The sequence below is a fragment of the Glycine max genome, chromosome 20 (genome assembly GCF_000004515.6).
Source record: "Glycine max cultivar Williams 82 chromosome 20, Glycine_max_v4.0, whole genome shotgun sequence".
NCBI lineage: Eukaryota > Viridiplantae > Streptophyta > Magnoliopsida > Fabales > Fabaceae > Glycine > Glycine max.
The window spans coordinates 1,247,607-1,256,931 of record NC_038256.2 but is presented as its reverse complement, the minus strand read 5'-3'; the positions used below and the strand labels follow the sequence as shown (position 1 = coordinate 1,256,931).

Here is a 9,325-nt window from a genome sequence, read left to right as displayed (position 1 = left end):
CTTTAATTTTTTTATCCATATATACTTTCTTTCCTTTCTCTTTTTTTATCCATATATACTTTCTTTTTTTTCTATATTTTAAAAAATGGATAATTGATGCCAAATTAAATTATCGAAGTAGATATTATATGCAATTCTTTTTGTTTTCAAATTCTCATTTTATTTACTTTTTTATTTTTTTAACATGGAATCATTTTTATTTTACTTTTTGTTAATTATTGCTAAATTAGCTGGGCCTAAGAAATGCCAATACACAAGAATATGGATCTTGGGCCAGCTTGATTTTACTGTTCGGCCTTGTGGATCGGACCCACCAGTCCGATTTGTCCATTTTGTTAACCCTCTAATTCCCTAAGCTACTGTTGAAATTCAATTATCTAAGCTACTGTTAAAACAATGATGGAAGTTGTAACTACTGAAAGAATGGTACACAATGTCCACACATTTGTCAAGTATTTAACTGTATATTTCTCCAAAAAAAAAATATCTAAGTGATCATTATGCTTCCACCAATGATATAAATTAATAATTCAACCAATAAATAATTACATGAATTAGATATATACATATTCGCAATTAAAAAACTAATAAAAACTTAACATTTTTTTAACACATTCATACACAATATTTTAAGAAGTCGTTACACAAGTGCATGCTTTAAGTTCAAAATATATAAATTATAAAAAAAAATTAAAATATATAATTATTTATATATGTTAGATATTTTTAATTATATACATAGGTACATAACAAAATAAGTATTCTGGTACTCATAAATATTTTTCTCGAATATATTTTTAATAAAATTTAATGGTCATGAGCAAATAATATAAAATAATTTTACATATTATTTAATTATAAATTATTATTATATGACTTTTAAAGTAATCACCATAAAAGTCAATAATCTGATAAATCATAGTTAAATAATAATATAATTTTTTTATAATATCAAGTATATAATTTCTCTTTTCAATAAACGGATATTTGCTCTACCCATTTGCAAAATATTTTTATCGATCTGGAAATTGAAAATGCAAGGAATGATTGTGTTTGAAGTGGACGTCGTACCAAACTAGTATTATCCGAAAAAAAAAAAGCATTTATTGAAGTCCCGTTCCATTGAAATGAATAACAGCAATTTCTTGGTACATGGGAAATGAAAAATAACGTTTTAAAATGGAATTCGTACTATACTTATTCTTATAAAAACACTTTATTGATTGGCTGTGTAGTGGGCAAATCACAACAAACTCTATACGACTAGCTTCTTCTTTTTTTCTTTTTTGGTAAAACTACGACTAAAATTTAGAGAACGCAATTGAGTTGCAAACTAATAAAGAAATGGTGAATTACCATTTCCAGAAAAAAAAGTGCTGAATTATCGTTTATATTAATTCTAAACAACTATCCTGTCTATAAGAATACATGCATTTGCAAATTTAAATCAAATTAAAATTAGAAGAAAATATGTAGAGTTAAATCAAATAAAATTAAAAATAAATCTATCATTTTTTCAGGCATAAAATTAAAAAAAGAGTGTTAAATATATTTTTGATCTCTAATAAATAATAATTTTTATTTTGGATCCCTAATAAAAAATTCATTGCAGTGTCATTTATCACTTAAACATGACAAATATTTAAAATAAAATTTTAATATATCATAGATTAAATATAACACAAATAATTAGTAGAGACTTAAAATAAAAATCGGTCATTTATAAAAAATGTAACACATAAGAAAAAAAACTACAACTATGTTTTAAAAGTTGGTTTTTAAATTTTTCAATGCTAAAACTAAAAATTAATTGTTATCTTTAAAATTTTGAAAATTGATAATTAAAAATCACCCGAAATAGCATAATTGGATATGCTTTAAAACTTATACCAATTCAATGCTTTAAATTGTGTTTTCACATGATTTAAATTAGGAACTTTTAGAGCCTTCCTATACACATTCTTATCTTACAAACTAGTTTGGCAATCACTAGATAAACCAATTAGACAAAATAATATATTTACTACCGCATAAAATTTTATTTTAAAATTCATCAAATTTAAATACATTTTTAAATTCATATATCAAATCAACAACTTTTTCGTGTAGTCAAATTAGTAACCTTTACTGGTTCATGAAGTTGACTTCAAATCTTTCATTATTTTTTAGGTTTATTTACAGTTTATAGTTCTAAAAGTTATTATTTAGCTCAATATTTTAAATTTGCATATTTTATTTTAAATCTCAAGTCAATTTAGTCTTGATTTGATCACTAGTTGAGCTATAACCAAGTCAAGAAAAAGTCTAAAAAAATAGCTTGATTAAAATATCAGTTAAGTTAAAATTAACCCATGGACACTCTAATTGATCCACAAATGATGTAAGGAAATTTTGTAATATATATATATATAAACTGTACACATATGCAATAATTTCTTTTTTAAAAAAATAAAATTATAGAAAATACACAATTATAGATTATTTCGTGAACTTCCTTTTAGCAAAATAGAAAAAGAAAAACGTAGTCAATTGATGTTCCTTAATTAAAGTCAGTCGTTATCACTATCAATAGCACCTGAAAATCACAGTCGTTAGAGGTAGCCAATAATACTCGAACTTTATTTGGGACCATTATTTCTCATAATGAATATTGAAGAAAAATGATTGTTACACTCTATCAATAATAATAGAATTAAACTAGAGTAATATAAAAATAATGAGAAAACACTATCTATAATTGATAATAATAAGTAGAAATGTGTTATTCATATTCATGCAATAACTCATATATATATAACATCATTTTCTATTTTGATATCTCTTCATGGCATAATTCGCCATACAATTTTTTTCTTTTGTTTTTGAGAAAAAAAAGAAGTGGTAGAACGGAATACACTCCAATACTATTGGATTGAGCATCAATAATATTATAGAACGACCAACAGATACTTAAAGGATTATTACTTAAGTTCAAATTACAAGAAATTTTATCTAGTTGCAACTACTTAGTCCCTAAATTTTTTTCTTGAAAAGGGTTATCCATCAAACTCACACCTATAGGAAATATAAGAGTTTGTTCTTGATCATCAACCATCCATATCAATTCACATGGACAACCTCTTTTTGTTATCATATTATAGATAAAAATCATTTATAGATTTTGTTAATAATAACTTATTCTTACAAGAACTTGTCTTGATATTTTTACTAGAGTTTTTTTTTATAATTATATATTTTCCATTTATACCACTAGAATTCGATATCTTATTTAAGTAATTCAACATTGATATTGTGATATTATTTATTTTACAAAAAATATATTTCATTATGGTATTAAAAATAAGAAGAAAAAAATACATTTTTTGTGCCAAATATAATTTTTTAAATTAATTTTATCTTATTAAATGTTATTATCTCTAAAATATTTTTTATTTAATTAAAATGTTAGTTTCAATAACTCTTTTTTATTTTTGATATTAGGTTTCAGCCAAGAATAAATTGGAAAAAATATTTATTAATTAAAACTGATATAATTAAAAGTGATTAATTAACTTTTTTTTTTCTTCATATGTTTGAGAAAGAAGGGAGAATATCTTAGCAATATTTAATGTTTTAGCTAGATCAAACGGTGACTGCTACTTTACTGGGGTCAACGTTCAACATAGCACCGAAGTCGACACGTGCTTCTCTCTCTCTTTCTCTTCCTACTGCAGTGAAGATAGCATTGCACCTGCATGAATTATGAACATTAACACTCTCACACGCGCGCACCCTTCGAGCCTAACGGTGCGTTAACTATCCGTTAGAAGGAGTAGCATTGGCATGAGCGTGATACACAGCTTCTAAAGCGTGTCTAAGCCAAAGAAGACAAAATAAGACCACCTGCAAATGATTATTTTTATTTTATGGCTTATATTATTTATATCCTTTTATAATAAGTTTCTGAAAATCTGAGTTAGAGTACACTTTTTTAAGTGATATCCTCGTCATTCATCATCTCTAGTGTCATGAAAAACCATAGTACCAAACTACTACTTGGGAGCCAAACTTAGGATCTGACTTAAAACCAAATTGGAACCATTATTGGGTTCTGTTCTGTTCTGTGCTTGTTGGGTTTCCTAACACTCTTTTGTGTGCCTAACACATTTGGTTCTCACTTTTTCTCAGATGGGGTTCTCTTGTTTGAGTGGTTTTTAGGTGGACTTTGTTGTTTACTACTATGGATTTCTATGTGTGTGTGTGTGTGTCTTTCTCTTATTGTTTGGATATGAGGGTCTTTTAATAATGAAGGTGTTTTTATTGGTTTTCTTTTGGGAAAGGTTTATGATTTGGCCCAGTTGTTGATTCTGCTTCTGGCTGGTGTTTTAAAAAGGCAAGAATTATTATGGCGGGCGAGGTTGAGGAATCATTCAGCATGAACTTTCAGGTTGTTGTTTTTTCATACACTTGTTGATTTTAACATGGATCTATTGTTTTCATTAATAGTTACAAAGTTCCAGCTTCCAATCATGCTTACTCCTGTTTTGGTTAGTTTAGTTAATGAATTATGATTGCCGTTTTCATAACTCCATCTCAATTCATTGGCAGAAGATTAGAAAGTATATTTTTTTTATATGTTTCTGTAATTTTCATTTAACATAGGTTGGTTCTGTGTGAATAGTTCTTGTGGTTAATGATAATATATAGGGATACAACAACAACTAAGCTTTATCCCACTAGATGAGGTCAGTTACATGAATATGATTTTTCATAGCCCTGATAGCCGTTCTCAAGCCCGGATTACGGAGGAGGGTTTTGTTAGGCCCTCAGCAGCCAATATAAAACTCACTGTTATACCTAACATAGATAGTGATATATAGGATGGACGACCATAATTTGCTAGAAGAGTGATCTTCTTCAGTGATTGTTGCTTAGTCAGACATATAATGGTCTTGATCTGAATTTAGTTGAACAAGTAGAGCATGGTAAAGAAGATTGACTGGAGTTAGACAGTGTTATGCTTTTCCTATTTGATGTTCCCTTTGGTTTACTATGATGATTCATTCTCATCAGGGTTTTCCTAATTTGCATGGATTTTGTTCAGTGCTAATTTTAAGATTTGTATCTTATAGAAATCTATTCATTTATGTGATTTATTATAATTCCACACAAAATATGTTCACTTTACATGTAACTATTCCTCCAAAAAAGACCCTGAAAAAGGAACTCAATATTATGAGTATTGACTAGATTGAATACCGTTAATACTAAAAAGATGAAACAGTGTTGATATTTAACTCTGACTGCTGTGCTTTGATTCTTGCCGAAAATGCAGGTAGATTCTATACATTCCGGTTCTATCTCATTTGGGAGATTTGAGAATGAGACTTTATCTTGGGAAAGAAGGTCCTCTTTCTCTCACAATAGGTACTTGGAGGAGGTTGAGAAATGTTCAAAACCAGGTTCAGTTATTGAGAAGAAGGCATATTTTGAAGCTCATTTCAAGAAGAAGGGCATATTTGGTTTTATTCCATCTACAGGTCATGAGGGATCATCAGTTAGAGCAATCAGTGAAAATGATGGCTCAGAGAGAATTGGCAAGCAAGAGGATTTTGAGTCCAATGATGGCCATTATGTTCAATTTGATGAAATGTCCCAAAAGGATTTTGAGCTAGATGAAGGTGACCATTATATTGAAATGGACCAAAGTTCCCAAGAGGACTTTGTGACAATTGAAGATGATCATTATGTTCAATTTGGTGAAATTCCTGCTAATTCAAATTATCATGGAGAATGTGGTATGGATGAATATGAAAGAGAAGAGACCGTCACAGAATCTCTGATGGATTCATTTTCAGGTCTGCAGCAGATGGAATCTGCTGCAAACGATTCTAATGATTTTGAGGATCCTGGTAAGATAAGTATTACTTTGGATAAAGCTCATCATCAATCTGAAAATGAAACAAGTAATATTCTCTTAGATGATGACAAGGTGATTATAGAAGTGAAAAAGAATGATGATGTTACAGTAAATACTGATGAATCGTCAACAAACATGATTATGCCTGTGAATGAACCTGCACAGGGTGTTGAGGAAACAATTTCGCATGATCCTGCAAATCCTTCTACTAAGGTATGCAAACCAATGCTTGAAGTTGCTTTTTTTCACCCATGGAAAGATCCAACATGTAGAATGGCTTATAGTGAAAGCACTATTAATGCAGTAAATTAAGATTATTCATATTTATAACAACAAAATATTATTTGTGCTTTAGTTTTATATTTTCATTGAACCAGAACCTGGTTTCCCTTTATTGTCACATTGTTTATAGTCTGCAATTATATAAATTTTCTTGTTATACTCTTGGGTGACATAAGTGTGTTTGATTGATGCATAGGAAAGAAAGATCAAGCCTCAACGGAATTCTGAAGTCAACAATGTTCAAGTTCGGAAAAGCACCCCTCCTAGATCAGTTAAGGATCCTGCTAGGATTCCCAGAGGAGAGAGTCCAAGGAGAACAAATATGGAAAAGAATTCATCAAAACTTGCAACACCAACTACTTGTTTAGCTAGCAAAACTACCAAAGAGGTAAGAATTTGATTTCATTTTTTTAAAGTGTGATTTCTCTTCTATATGGCTTGCTTGTGAATTGTCAGCTATCACCCTTAATTTATGGGCCTCCATGTGCAGGTTTCTAAAAGTGCAGAGAAACTTGTTCGTGAAAGCAAAAGGTATTTGTTGTTTCTCAGTTGTAATTGTTATATTATATGCTTCAGATTCACTCTCACATACGTGTTTTTAATTTTTGATAGTGAAAATGCATCAAAAGTAAGAAAGGGTGCAGAATCCCAACTTTCTGCTTCAAAAACAGCTTCGAGAGGAATTCAAGAAGCAGAGAGGTTTGTTGACATATGTAAGGATTAATCTTTCGTTTTCTTTCATTCTGATCTGAGACTAACATAATAAGGTTTATATAGGATGAACCAAGCTTTCAATTCTACAAATTCCAATGTTAAGCCTAGGGCTGCGGCTTTCAACTTCAAATGTAGCGAGCGAGCGGAAAGACGGAAACAGGCAAGTAAAATGCTATTGTTTTAGAACCATTGCTGTTCATATAAAAGAAAAGTATATAAAATGTATAATTGTTGATTTGTTGTCCTGATCCTGTCAACTCAGTTCTACATGAAGCTGGAAGAAAAAATGTATGCAAAGGAAGCAGAGATTAATCAAATGCAAGCAATGTCACAGGTAAGTCTGCCAATAATGGCTTCTGGTTTTATGAGCTCAAGCATAGCAGATTATCAGGTGAAAGGCTCTTGATATGAATACATGGTGAAATGCAATTTCAAACCAATGGAACTTGGAATAAAGTTACATAGGTTTCAAATGAGTTTCTGCTTCTGCTTCTATATGTCTATAGTACGGAAGAAGCAAGACACATTGGTGCGGAATCTGTTAGATTCTAATTGAAGGGGCTAATATGATTGTTACCAATGAGGTTGTTCACCTGTGTATTTTATTTTAAACTCAAATTACTATTACTTTGGCTATTTCAATTGGTATCATTACTTCATTCCTTTCCTAAATAAGGTCAAATATTTTCTTCAACCATTGCCCTCAAATTTTGTCAAACTCTACCAAAGAAACTATTTAGGATCCGTTTGTTTTCAATTACCCTTGTGTTAAGATCTACAGAATCAATATGAATTACTGAGACTAAATTCAGGGATATTCTGGAAATGAAAACTGTCTTTACCATTTGTGAATACAGAGGTGTGGCAACTATACTATACAGAATAAAGAAACAAAATTTGTAGAAGGATTCTATTATAGTTTTAACTAGTATGTGTAGTGTAGCTGACTCCACTTATTTGCATTTCTTATGGAGCTTGAAGAAACTTATTACATTCAACTTCTGTTCTTGTAGGAAAAGACAGAAGCTGATATTAAAAAACTCCGGAAGAGTCTCAACTTTAAAGCAACACCAATGCCTTCATTTTACTGCACACCTTCACCGTCACAACCACATGGGAATAAGGTACATACTTTCTGAGTTTTCTGCTTGTTTTGTTTGTGAATGCGCTGTGTTTGTTGTATGTGATTCATTGCAAATGAGCTGTCTTTGTTGTATCATATTCATATCCATTGTCCAATTTAAGGGACCTTCCTGGCGACTAAATATTTACTGGCCTAGTTTTGTTTAAGAATTTAGATGAGCAATGAATCAAAGTGCTGCATTTTTTTTTATTCTTTTTATTGTTTTTCTCCTTTCTCTGTTTGACTGTAACCACTTGATGTTTGCAAATTCTCCCTTCTCAAGTTTCAACCTCAGGCTGTGTCAAATAACACCAGAAGTAAGAAAGAACATAATAAACCAAAATGTCCAGGGAGTGGAGCTGATGCAGCATTTCCTTCGAGATCGAAGGTGGGAAATGATCTAGAAACCGATGAATCCGTAACAGCGAGAGAACCACATGGTATCTCAGTCAAAGAGTGTGCCAAAAATAAAGCATCCAAAGCTAGTTTGATTTCTCCAGCTCCATCAACCAACAATAGCTGCCTTGCAGATTCTACAACAAGTAGTCATACTTCTGGAAAGAAAGAAGGAGCAAAGGTTTCTTTGCAAAAACATAGGGTAACTGATAGTTGTAAAGGAGCAAAACAGCAAAGCAATGAAAGAAATAAAAATGGCGAAACCGCAAAACATAGAAATGATATAATGCGGAAAGGTGTGGGGAATGTTGGTTTGAGAAGCAGTTCTAAAAGTGGTAATCTTGCTGTACGTGTTGCCTCCTGAAGAATTTACCCACTTCCACTTTACAAATTGAGGAGGCATTTCAGGTTCCAGCATAAAATGCTGTGGAATGAATACCGCCACTACACAGATATTAAGGCATATTGCACATTGAGGTAGTAGCATTTCTTGTATTTTTTTCATGATATTCATTTCATGGTATAGCTGAGGCAAGTTATAGTACAACATGATCCATGTTACTACTTCTAAGTTTGGTAGAAGTTTTGTATGCAGCAAACATAGGCATAACTAGTAATTGGCATGTTTTTACTGGAGTTGTTGGATCTTGTGGGCTCCCCTCCTTAAGGAAGTGTGTTCATTTGCTCATCAGAAAAGAAAAGAAAAGAAATGGAATTTATGGAAATTTTTATATGTATATAAGTAATCTTAAAATTTATCATGATCTGCTGGAGTAGTATTATAGATTTATCTTCCTTCTATATCATACCTTTATATCATGAACTCACAAATTTCAGTTGATGCAAATTTTGCGTTGATTTGAACATGTTTTATGGTGACGTTGTGTCTTGTGCTTATCTATTTTATTGCT

At 30.7% G+C, this 9,325-nt stretch overlaps 1 pseudogene across 1 annotated transcript; it reads left to right on the top strand.

Moving 5' to 3' along the window:
* Positions 1-3,918: 3,918 nt before the first annotated feature.
* LOC100776023 (protein WVD2-like 7) lies at positions 3,919-9,151 on the top strand (annotated as a pseudogene). Its single transcript, XR_003266061.2, has 9 exons — positions 3,919-4,426; positions 5,315-6,112; positions 6,378-6,569; positions 6,672-6,712; positions 6,794-6,880; positions 6,959-7,055; positions 7,158-7,229; positions 7,909-8,019; positions 8,302-9,151. The product of XR_003266061.2 is annotated as a protein WVD2-like 7 (transcript).
* The last annotated feature ends 174 nt before the right edge of the window (positions 9,152-9,325 follow it).